This window comes from Callithrix jacchus, chromosome 11 (assembly GCF_049354715.1).
Source record: "Callithrix jacchus isolate 240 chromosome 11, calJac240_pri, whole genome shotgun sequence".
NCBI lineage: Eukaryota > Metazoa > Chordata > Mammalia > Primates > Cebidae > Callithrix > Callithrix jacchus.
The window spans coordinates 82,912,525-82,925,449 of NC_133512.1; the positions used below are offsets into that span (position 1 = coordinate 82,912,525).

General features: G+C 41.9%; 1 pseudogene across 1 annotated transcript; it reads right to left on the reverse strand.

Moving 5' to 3' along the window:
- Nucleotides 1-4,252: 4,252 nt before the first annotated feature.
- LOC144578276 (NADH dehydrogenase [ubiquinone] 1 alpha subcomplex assembly factor 2 pseudogene) lies at nucleotides 4,253-7,803 on the reverse strand (annotated as a pseudogene). Its single transcript, XR_013523749.1, has 2 exons — nucleotides 7,421-7,803; nucleotides 4,253-5,095 (listed from the first exon to the last, which is right to left on the reverse strand). The product of XR_013523749.1 is annotated as an NADH dehydrogenase [ubiquinone] 1 alpha subcomplex assembly factor 2 pseudogene (transcript).
- Between the last annotated feature and the right edge of the window lie 5,122 nt (nucleotides 7,804-12,925).

Genomic DNA, 12,925 nt, shown 5'->3' on the forward strand with positions numbered 1-12,925 from the left:
TGCTTACTCTGATTCTGGCACATCAGCCTCCTTGCTGCTCCTTGCCCAAGCTGCCATGCTCACAGCTGAGGGCCTTTGCACTCATTGTCCCTTCTGCCTGGAATGCTCTTCCTCTGGGTACTGCATGACTCACAGTCTCACCTCTTTCAAGTCTGCTCAAATGCAGCACTTCCGCAGTGAAACCTCTGGCCACCCTATTTGATATTGCAACGCACTCTATCCCCTTCTGTCCTCCTCTTCCCTACTTTATTTTTCTCCCCAGCAGGGATTTTCATCTCTTTCATGCACTGATGAGTGCTTTCCAGCTCATTCATCAGTGTTGGGCGAATAGTAGGCGGACATTAGTAGCTCAGGAGTGAATTCTTTGTGTCTTTTAGAGTCATGGGATCTTCACATGGGCTAAGCTATTTTCACCAGGATTTGGTCTCCGAGGTCTTTTTTGTATCTCTATGTTGCTGGGTTTTACATCTATTTGAGATAATGGATTGTTAAGGATCGCTCCTGTGCCAAGAAGCTGAAGGTATAATATGGAGAAGTCCCTAGTGTGAAGGACCATGAGGGGCAGTCGCACTGGGCCAGGGAGAAGGTGAGACATAGCAGCCACTTCCAAGAGACTTGGGATAGCCTACATGAGAGCTTCAAGAAGTCTCTGTCCCACCTACCCTAAAGCCAGCCCCAATCTAGGCACCAAGTCCTATATGCTAATACTGGTATCTCCCATAGGAGGGCCCCATAGCATCATCAGCAGGAGCAGCTCACCCAATTTCCCTGATGGTAGGAAGCCTTGATATAGACAGTCATCAGAATGGAGTCCTCTGTGCATCTGCACCTTAAAGAGAAGTCTACAGTTAGGGGTGCAGTGGTTGAAACTCAAAGACCTAGACTAGCCACCCACTTTTTTCTGTATGCCCAGACCTGGGGGTGGGATATTTTTCCTGGCCGACTCTTCTACAACCTGGGGGTGGAGGTGGGGGTCATCTGAGCAGAAACAGTGGGTGGCATGGCAGATGTTCTTCTCTCTCTCATTCTGCCAGGCCCAGCAGAGCAGTCTCTCAACACAGTTGCAGGAAGGCATGAAGAGCTGAGCCAGGTCTGACCTGGCTGTACTCAGGAAGCCCTCTGATAGGAACCCGTCAGCTAAGCTGGCACCATGTGGTGCATCTGGCATTGTTCTTTTGAGATTCTATTTCTTGACTTCAAAAAGCATGTTCTAAGATTGGCTAAACCCAGTTTCCAGTGTCTGGATGATTGTAAGGGACTCAATGGGGACAGCCCCTTTTCTGTTCAGTTTTTTAAAACCCTGGCCTCTGAAAAAAAATCTTTGTTCTCTGTGAGTGTGTGCACTTAGTAAACCTCCCAGTTCTTTGCCATCTTTATCAATCAAAACTCTCTGATACATACACATGAGATTACTCCTGTTGACCCAAGAAAGACCTGGAACACTTTTGTTTTTCCTAACCAGAGTCACCTCACTCAAGCCCCATGGGCCATTTCCCTGATGTAAGATTCCAAGGTAGGGTTTACTAACATTTCAGTAATATTGCTCAGTTTGTGCTTATTGCTAAGAGAAAAAAAATTAATAATTTTAACTATTAATCAAAAAGAATAGAAAGATAGCAATATGGATTCATATACATTAATATAGATATGAGCCATGAGGCTTATCTGGAAAGGAGAACATTTCTAACATATTTTGTTCCAGGATCTGACACCTGGAATTTTGTCTTCTGATTTTTTTCTCCTTTCTCTTTTCCTCCTTCTCTCTGTGATTTTCTGTCTCTTGTAAAGATTTTGTGATGACTTTGCTAATGACATTTTATTGTTATTTTTATGAAGTAGAGGAATGTTTGTTTGTTAGCATGAATTGCCTATTACAAGTCCATTCAAATATATGTTGATACAATATTTTCTAAAATATTCTTAGATTGTGGTTTATGTAAATTTTCTTCATGAATTTCTACTTGGGTTCATTACTTCCTAACATTATTGTGCCTGTTGGTATAATCCAGTAGAGTGTGCAATATTTTTCTTTTATTAATGCAGAAAACATACCAAAATTATAATTAAAGCAGTTGGTTGAACAGTGAATGAAATATATCACATAACAACCTCACACTTAGATATTACTAATTGTAATTTAATATAATTAACACTTTCCAAATTATCCGTTATTATTTATTTGGACCAAAAATAAGCATGCGCTGAGGCTTTTGGCTGTCTGCCTAGGCATTTTAGTATGGATGATAAAATGATGCCAAATTTACAGTAATAAATAAATATATATGTATACACATACACACATTTAATTTCCTTTGACAGATTTTCTCCCTATATGAGGCAAATGTTCTAACTTATCAATTAAAACCTGTTAGTGAAACTGCTCATGAAGTATGTGTAATGGTCGGAGGTTTAATAAGCAGTTTCTAGGAAGCTGCATGGCTGTTGGAGCATAACTATTACTACAAGGTTGTTATTATTTGATTAACTCACTACAGAGGAGTCTTCTGAGATTTTGCCATGGATCACTGTCTGCATGTAATAGCTTCTCTCCTTAGTTACAGGAGTAAACCAGCAGTAAACTCCAGAGGCTCAACTCAGGGATGTTGCAATCTTATGCTCTTGAGAATCATCCTAGGTGTCATTAACTGCTGCTGAGCTGGCTAAAAGCGAATTTTCACAGCCTAATTTAGGAAAAGAATTTTTTCCCGGCTTGTTGATGATCTCAGAAACAACTCTTAAATATGCAAAAGAAGTATAATTGGTTTCTTGAATAGTTAGAAACCTGGTTAATAAGTCACATTTAGTGACAGGTCTCTGCCATTACAAGCAATCCCTCTCTCATTGTTTTTTGCTTCGGACCCACACCTAGATGCACCTGAAATGCCAAGGAAGAGGAATCACGGGATGACTGAGAAAGGCATCAAGAAAGGCATCCTTGGGCCGGGCGCGGTGGCTCACGCCTGTAATCCCAGCACTTTGGGAGGCCGAGGCGGGTGGATCACAAGGTCAAGAGATTGAGACCATCCAGGTCAACATGGTGAAACCCCGTCGCTACTAAAAATACAAAAAATTAGCTGGGTATGGTGGCGCGTGCCTGTAATCCCAGCTACTCAGGAGGCTGAGGCAGGAGAATTGCCTGAGCCCAGGAGGCGGAGGTTGCGGTGAGCCGAGATTGCGCCATTGCACTCCAGCCTGGGTAACAAGAGCGAAACTCCGTCTAAAAAAAAAAAAAAAGAAAAGAAAAAAGAAAGGCATCCCTGAACTAGACCGTTGCGATGGAATAGAGATAACAAATAACACTTATGCTGAATTTCCTTATATAAAGGAACCATAGAACATTTAAAAAATATGGATAATAACAAAGATGTAAAGATTCAAAGATTTAAAGTCTTTAGTAACTGTCTTTATAAATAATACTGCAATAAACATCCTTGTGCATACATTTTGAGTGTCTCTAACTAGAGATAAATTCCGACCAGAATCAGAGATGAATTCTAAATTTCTTAGGATAAATTCTGAGAGCTGAAATTTTTGAGTCTAAGTCTTCTGAAACTTTATTGCTAAATTGCCCTCCAAAGGAGTCTTACTAATTTGTCTTCATATGTGGCATCTATGACTCTCCAAAGCCTCTGTACAATCAGACAGAAGTGGGGAGAGATTAGTGTTGCCCACTGAAAGCCATGTTCAATATACAATGCTATGGTTTGGAGAAACTATTAATTATTATATAACAGTCTGGAGAGACTATTATAGAGCAACTATTTGGGAATTTTTAATAGTCAAATCATGTACCACACAAGAACTCCTTTTTTACATTGCTGTTAACCTCTGGGATTCTTATTCTTGTTCTTGTTGGTGGTATTAGTTTTACTTAATTTTGCCAAAACCTGATCAAAAACGGTATTCAACACCCACTAGAATGGCTATTAAGAAAAAAATACAGATAACAAACATCGCTGAGAATGTGGAAAAATTGGAGCCCTCATACATTGCCTATGGGAATGTAACATGGTACTGCTACTTCAGAAAACAGTTTAGCAGTTCCTCTAAAAGTTAAACTTAGAGTTTGCATATGACCCAGCAAGTCTACTCCTAGATATATACCCAAGAGAATTGAAAATTCAAAACATGTCCACACAAAAATGTGTGCACAAATGTTTATAACATTATTCATAATAGCCAAGAAGTAAAAACAACTCAATGACCATCAGCTGATGAATTCATTTGATTAAAAAGTATAATACATCCATACTTTTTTTTTTTTTCACTTTTGATTTCTTTTATTTGTTAAAATAGTCACACTCATATACACGAAAAGATTTGACCATGATGCATTCATTTACTGGGGCTCTTGCCATCTTGTGGCATCCAGGATCCTGGCTGATAGGTTTTACCAGTGCTGCTGGGAGACACTGAGGGTTCTTCCTTTCCAAAGTATGGAGCAGAGGCATGTCCTTTAATTTGAGTGTCAGCTGGTGGAGCCAAGAGTTCTTCATTGGTCTCTTTACTAAGGACTTTTTCTTTTTCATAAAACTCTCGGCTTTTTATTTTGATTTCTTCTCTGTATTTTTCATTCTTTAGTATTTCCTCCATAGTAGGTGGAGTCTTTCTTGTTCTTCTAATCCAAGCTTCCCATTCTGTAGGAATATCCCCTGGTTCATAGTCTACTTCTTGTTTTTTTGCTGCTTCTACAATTCTTTTCTCTCGAATAGTTTGTCCTCTCCAGTTCTTGTACCCCGCGATATAGTAGTATTTGTTCCCGAACTGGTCGGTGCCCACGTGCTCCTTCACCTCCCGTGACAGCGATCTCCACAAGAAGCGGAACAAATCCTGAGACCAACGCATACCGTCTACCCAGATCCCAGCGCTGTCAGCTGCCGGAACCGCAGTAAGGGTAACGCTCCAGCTGTCCACCCAGCCCAAGGTCAATACATCCATACTTTATTTGGTACAAAAAGAATAAAATACTTGGTTACTTGGTACAAAAAAGAGTAAAATACTAAGCCAGTCATGGTAATCCTAGCACTTTGGGAGGCTGAGGCAGATGAGTCACTTGAGGTCAGGAGTTCCAGACCAGCACGGCAAAACTTCATCTCTACAAAAAATACAAAAATTAGCCAGGCATGTCAGTGGTTTGCACCTGTAGTCTCAGCTACTCAAGAGGCTGAGGCAGGAGGATTCCTTGAACCCAGGCGACAAAGGTTGCAGTGAGCCGAGATCGTGCTATTGCACTCTAGCCTGGGCAACAAGAGCGAAACTCAGTCACAATTTTTTTAAAAAGTACTTATTCTATAGAAATGAAAACATGCCCACAGAGAGACATGCATGTAAATGTTTATAGCAGCATTATTCATAATAGCCAAAAACTAGAAATAACCTAAATGCCCATCAACAGGTGAATGAGTAAACAAAATGTACATGCATTATGAAATACTATTCAACAATAAAATGAAACAAAGTACTGATACATACTACAACACCTTGAAAACAATGCAAAGTGGAAGAAGCCACATATTGTCTGATCCCATTCATATGAAATATCTAGAAAAGGCAAATTTACAAGATGGAATGGGATCAGTGATTGCCTAAAGCAGGAGAAAGAGAGTGGGGATTAACTAAAAATTGACACCAGGAAGCTTTAGGCAGTGATGGAAACATCCTGAGACTGGGTTTTGGTGATGGTTGTATGACTCTATACATTCATAAAAAGTCATTGACTTGTACATTCATAATGGGAGAATTTTATGGTATAGAAATTAGACTTCAATAAAGCTGCTAAGAACGAAAATCTTATTAATAGACTTAGCTATGGATGTCCCTTAGACAGTCCCACAGTTCCTTGCTGTAAGGATGAACATTCTTTATATGCCATAGGGTCCACCTCTGAATGGAAGAAGAGTCACATAAATGTTTTGAGCAAAGGCAGCCTCAGAGTCCACCTCAAGAAATGGGTTTAAAAGGAACAGCCCTCATTTGGATGTCTCACTGCCAGTGTATTTCTGAAGCAGTCAGATCCCTGCATTGTAATATCTGGTGTGTGACTCTTCTCTGTACACTCTCTACAGGATCTGGAAAGCTTATGAATGGAGGAGGCAACAAAACTAGAGGAACCTCAAGACAATTCCCAGGTCATAGAAACCAAGCCATCCCTCCCTTTCATAAGAGAAGTTTCTCCTTGCTAATAACAAGATTATGCAAAATGAACACATATTTCACTTATAAAGCCCATTTGGCTATCCCAATATAGATAAGATGATAATGATAGTGGTGTGATTCAGGACTACCAGGAAAGAACAGCTGTTCCACCTCACTCCACCCTCTATATACGTATACACACACACACACACACACACACGTATCCCCACTTTGTCTTAGTAATGACTGCGATTCTTCTAACTATGGGCAACATGGTGCAGAGGGTATGACTGTGTGCTCTCGTGCCAGATGACTGAGTTTGAATTCTGGCTTCACCACTTACTAGTTGCGTGGCCTTGTGGCCTTGAGCAAGAGGTAACCTTTCTGTGCATCAGTCTCCTCTGAAAAATGGGGATGACATAGGATTTTTGTCAGAAGTAAATAGATTATTGCGTGTAAAGTGCTTACTATATTGCCAGACACATAGTAAGTGCTGCATATGTATCAACCATGTTTATACCCTGGTTCCAAGAGCAGGTACCAGTCTTGTGTCCTTGGGGAGTCAAGGACATGTCATCTCTCTGGACCGCAACCTGGTCACATGTAAAATGGTGATAATAACCCTGCACTGCTTACTTCTCAGGACAGTTGTGAAGGTGTCATAAAATAATATGTGGACAGTGCCTTGAAAAGCAGCAACCCCATATAAATGTCTGGCTTGTTTCTTATCCCAGCTCTATGTAGATGGTTTGGGAGCACAGTGGTTCTCACACTTGTCAAGAAACACTATTTTCTCCTTGTGGAGCAAAGTGCTTCTACTTCAAGTCTTAGCTTAAGGTCGCTTCTGTAGGAAAACTTCCCTGATCCCCCTCACTCCGAATAATTGTGTTAGGCGCCCCTTCGACACGCTTCCTAGCACAACATACCTACCCTTAGCTTTGCCGTTATGTATTTACTGTCAGTATTTGCTTACTTGTCTGATTTCGAGATCCTTGAAGACAAGAATAACTATGTCTGGGGTCACCTCTATGTCCTTAGCACTTCTTTCAATGTCTAGCACATAGCACATGCTCAAGAGATAGCTGCTTAATGAACTCCAGATTCAGAGCCCACTCCCACTGGATATAATTCACCCCCGTGATATTTCAGAGGCTTCTCATTCTTACTGTCTTCAAACTGGAACTGGTTCTAACCGGTTATCTAACTCGCCTAACTTATTACTTATCTAACTCCGCTGATTTAACATTCTAATTTATTTTCTATTGCTCCCATTGCTCCCACTCACTTTGTTCTGTGCTGTTCTCCAAATATACCAGGTACGCGTCTGTCTCAGAGTCCCCGGAACGCATCTCCCTCAGAACCACCGGGCGCGCGGCTCCCTCAGAACCACCGGGCGCGCGTCTCCCTCAGAACCACCGGGAGCGCGTCTCCCTCAGAAGCACCGGGCGCGCGTCTCCCTCAGAAGCACCGGGCGCGCGTCTCCCTCAGAAGCACCGGGCGCGCGGCTCCCTCAGAACCACCGGGCGCGCGGCTCCCTCAGAACCACCGGGCGCGCGTCTCCCTCAGAACCACCGGGCGCGCGGCTCCCTCAGAACCACCGGGCGCGCGTCTCCCTCAGAACCACCGGCCGCGCGTCTCCCTCAGAACCACCGGGCGCGCGGCTCCCTCAGAACCACCGGGCGCGCGTCTGTCTCAGAACCACCGGGCGCGCGGCTCCCTCAGAACCACCGGGCGCGCGTCTGTCTCAGAACCACTAGCCATGCTTCTCTCTCAGAACCTTTGCACTTGCTGCTCCCTCTTCCTGGAACACTATTCTATGTCCACATGGCTTTCTTCCTCATCTCCTTCAGGGATTTTCTTAATATTCTGTTTTTAGTGAGTTTTCCCCTGAATATCTTTTAAAAAATAACAATCACTCTCGCTCAGGCCTTCCTGATCCTCTCTTCCGATCTTATTTTTCTCCATTGCAATTTTTTTTTTTTTGAGACAGCGTATCTCTCTGTCACCAAAGCTGCAGAGCAGTGGTACAATCACAGCTCACTGCAGCCTCAACCTTCTGGGCTCAAGTGATCCTCCTCTCAGTCTCTCAAGTAGCAGGGTCCACAGGCATGTGCCATCTTGCCTGGCTATTTTTAATTTTTTTGTACAGACGAGGTGTCACCATGTTGGTCACAAACTCCTGGCTCCAAATGATCTGCCTGCCTTGGCCTTCCAAAGTGCTGGGATTACAGGTGTGAGCCACTGCGCCAGCTCCTCCAACCTTTACTGCCTCTCACATGCGGTGCGGTTGTTTACCTGTTATCTGCCTCCCCTCACTAACTTACAAACTCGTAAGAGCAGGGATTTTTGTCAGTTTTATTGGCTGCTTTGGAATAGTGTCTGGCACATAACAGACATTCAGTGAATATTGTTCGAATGAATAAATCTTAAACAGAGTGTGTGATGTAAAATGTAAGATTTCCTTTATGACTTGGGGTCATCTACATCTAGCTGGGCGTTCCTGACCACCCGTCCTTCTATTCTTATCCAAGCAGAGTTCTTCACTTTCTCCTCTTTATTACTCCTGCTCCTTACACGTGTTTTTATAGTTAGACTCATCACACTGAATTCTAATTTATTTATAAACATGTTTGCTTTCCTTCCCTTGCTGCAGGCTCCTTGGGATAGTAACTGTATCTAAACTATTTCTAAATCCTCACTATCTTGAATAGCATCTGAAACTTAGCAGGCACCAGTGCAATGTCAGTTGGAACGCATTACCCATACCTAAAAGAGTAGGTGCAGATACAGTGTGAGACATAGGGGTGACTGATTTTGTTTGTAGTTCTGCTGTGTGCAGTTAATGTCCCTGATATAGTTTGGATACTTGTCCCTGCCCAAATCTCATGTTAAAATATAATCCCCAATGTTGGAAGCAGCACCTGGTGGGAGGGTAATTAGAACATGGGGATGGATTTCTCATGAATGCTTTAACACCATCCCCTTGGTGCTGTCCTTGCAATAGTGACTGAGTTCTCGTGAGATCTGGTTGTTTAAAAGTGTGTGGCACTTCCTCACCTCTCTCTTGCTCCTGCTCTGTCTTCATCTTCTACCATGATTGTGTACTGGCGCTATGCTTCCTGGACAGCCTGCAGAACTGTGAGCCAATTACATCTCTTTTCTTGGAAAGTATCCAGTCTCAGGTATTTCTTTATAGCAATGCAAGAATGGTATAATGCAATTCCCTTCCCCGTTCCCTCAGATTACTGAATCCTAGGATAAGAGAATGTCTGCTCAGTATGTGGAAGTCCTCAGGAAGAACAAGAAACTGTTGTTTCATTGCCTCCACCTTCAGCTCTCTCTACATGGAACAAGCTTCTGGCATCCCGTCTCTGAGACCAAAGAGCCAAGGTGGCAGCTTCTTGCCCCTCCAATTTGTCTCATCTTCTGCTCACAGTACCCCCAACTCCATCCAAAGCTGCTGACAGGATTGGTTTGTCTCCTGCCAGCTTCCCTTCTTTCTTTCTTAATGTAAAAATCCTCAGTGCTCTGCCCTAAGCCCTTTTCCCTTCTCATATAATTCTCTTTCTTTCTTTTTTTTTTTTTTGAGACAGAGTCTCTTGTTCTGTCACCCAGGCTGGAGTGCAGTGATATGACCTCAGCTCACTGCAACCTCTGCCTCCTGGGTTCAAGTGATTCTCCTGCCTCAGCCTCCTAAGTAGCTGGAATTACAGGCATGGCATGCCCGGGTAATTTCTGTATTTTTAGTAGACACAGGGTTTTGCCATGTTGGCCAAACTCATTTCAAACTCCTGACCTCAGGTGATTCACCCACCTTGGCCTCCCAAAGTGCTGGGATTACAGGCGTGAGCCACCGTGCCTGGCCCTTTGATGGTCTTATCTACTCCTCCTGTTGTACCTGTGACAATGCCATAAAACCTAGGATCTTAGGACTATTGAGTATGGAGCACCCTATTGACAACCTAAACTTTGGTTTCTCAATCCTATCATTGGCAAATGACCTTTAGTGTTTTTACCCTGTTTACTACATGTATTATTTATTTACTATTTTGAAAAAATCAGTATGCTTTCTCACTTTACTTAGCCAAAGAAATATCAGCAAAATGAAGAGTATGTTGGACAGTCTTTTTTTTTTTTTTTTTAAGAGAATCTTGCTCTGTTGCCCAGGCTGGAGTGCAGTGGCACAATCATGTCTCATGGCAGTCTTGACTTCCTGGGCTCAAGCAATCTTCCTGCCTTGGCCTTCCAAGTAGCTGGAACTACTTGAGCCATCACACCTAACTAATTTTTAAATTTTTCACACAGGTGGGGTCTTGCTGTCTTGCCCAGGCTGGTCTCAAACTGCTGGCCTCAAGTGATCCTCTAATCTCAGTATCCCAAAGTGGTGGGATTACAGGTGTGAGCCACTGTGCCAGGCCTGGGCAATCTTTTTTTCTAAAACACATCAACATAAACGTGAGTGATAAAAATTTTTTTAAAGATTTGATGTGGACCACCTAAAATCATATTGCAGACCACACTGTGGGAGACTTGGGCTCAGCACTGCATCTTCACCTTGTAGAGAGGGAAAGGGAAACTGAGAACCAAAGCGGCTAAATGATGCAACTGAAGCCATACTTCCAGTTAGCAGTAGAGCTTTGGGTGTGACTTGTATGCCACCTTACATTGAGTGCTGTGATCTTTTCAGAGTCCAGACTAGTTGTCCTAATTTCTGTGCTTGCTGTCAGTATTCCATAAATACCGTACTAGTATATCAGATTCAGTCTGATATGGTTTGGCTCTGTGTCCCTACCTAAATCCCATTTCAAATTGTTATCCCCATATGTCAAGGAAGGAACCTGTAATTCCCCTGTGTCCACGGAGGGAAATGATTGGATTATGGGGGTGGTTTCCCCCATGCTGTTCTTGTGATAATGAGTGAATTCTCACCAGATCAGATGGTTTTATAAACGGCAGTTTTTCCTGCACTGTCACACACTCACTTTTCTCTTGCCTGCTGTTGTGTAAGATGTGCCTGCTTCCCCTTCTGCCACCATTGTAAGTTTCCCAAGGCTTCACCAGCCATGCAGAACTGTGGGTCAACTAAACCTCTATTCTTTGTAAATTACCTAGTCTTGCGTGGTTCTTTATAGCAGTGTGAAAACAGACTAATACATAGTCCCTATGGAATTCATTTTTCCTCTCTCAAAATCTGTTTCTCTTCTTGACTTCCATCTTCCCATTATCCCTATTATCTACCCAGCATCTCTGATCCAAGCATCTCTGATTCTCTCACTCCCACATCCAAGTTGCTGCCAAGCCTGTCTGTCTCATCCCTCATTATCTGAGCTGTCAGTGGCAAGGCAGCCTTGGTGAACCCAAATGACAACCATCTCTCTCACCTCCAGGCTCCCTTAGTACTTTGCATGTTTTAATTTTGTGGTATTTACAACATACTATCTCACATCTGTTCTTTCACATGTCTTATCTGTAAACTTTTTTTTGTTAGAGGAGCTTAATTATCTTTGAACCTCCACAGTTTCTCTTACTTATCTGCCATGCTCTGTATATGAATGCTTGAATGAATGACTGACTGAAAGAATAAATAAACAGATGTATGGATGAATGAGTTATGTACAATTAAGGCAGGGTAATGTACAATTAAGACAGCACAGGGAGTTATAATTTTAAATTATGTATTACTTTACAATTTTAAAATAAGCATTTTGTTAACATTTCCATTGCAAGTTTTTTTAGAAGCTTAAATGTACATTTTCTTGATGTTTTATGACTCAAAGGCAATATTAGTATAGAGTCAGTTGAATGTGGCTCCTGGTATAAAATATAAGTTCACCCTAATTCAGAGATAACCATACAAATTTAACTTTTCTTATTATTGTCCACAGATGACTTATAATGGAGATATAATCAGTTTGAAGGATTAGCAGAAGGATAATTAATAAATATGTTAATTATTCCTTCAAGCTATGGACACTGCCAGCATTCAGCTTTTAACTCTAGCATGTATACTCTTATAATGGTGTAAGTCTATATAATATTGTCATTATGGCATGTTATTTACAAACTAGTAAGTTGGGAAGCTGTAGCATTATGTTATTGAATGCTTTTGTCTTATACTGAATGGTATCCTAGTTCCTTGTCTTTTTCCCTGTTTAATTCCTTATATCATTAAAAATTACGTTTGTCATCCCCATTGTATTCTCTTTCCTAGCCCCTGGAAAATAACCTGGGTATTTTCATTTAACATTCATCACAGATGACTCTGATGCAGGTGGTCCAGAGGCCACACGTTGGGTAAATGCTACACAATACTCTAAGCATTTCAAGAATGAATGCCATGCTTCACTCATTTGTATCTCCAAGACTTGCAAGGTGCCTAGACATAAATAGACATTCAATAAATGAATAAACGTCTATTGAATGATGACTTCAGCTACTCTCTGTGAGTGTATGTGTGTGTGTGTGTATGTGTGCATGTGTGTGTGTGTAGTGGGACCACCCATGCAAAAGCCAAATCTTTGTTTTGTTCTTAAAGCAATTCCATAATGGCTGCGTTCTTGCCATTTATCTTGGTATGCAGTATCAAAGCTTCCTTACTATTATTCCAGCATTGATACACTATCCCTTACCTTTAAAGATAATGTTTACCTACTTTGTAAAACCCAGTTACAAAAGTAGTGTGTATTTACAGTTGAAAACATGGGGATTAGAGACCCAAAGAGGAAAGAACAAATCACCTCTGATCCTCCCTCAGAGGGATGCCCATTGTTAATATATGGGTACATGCAAT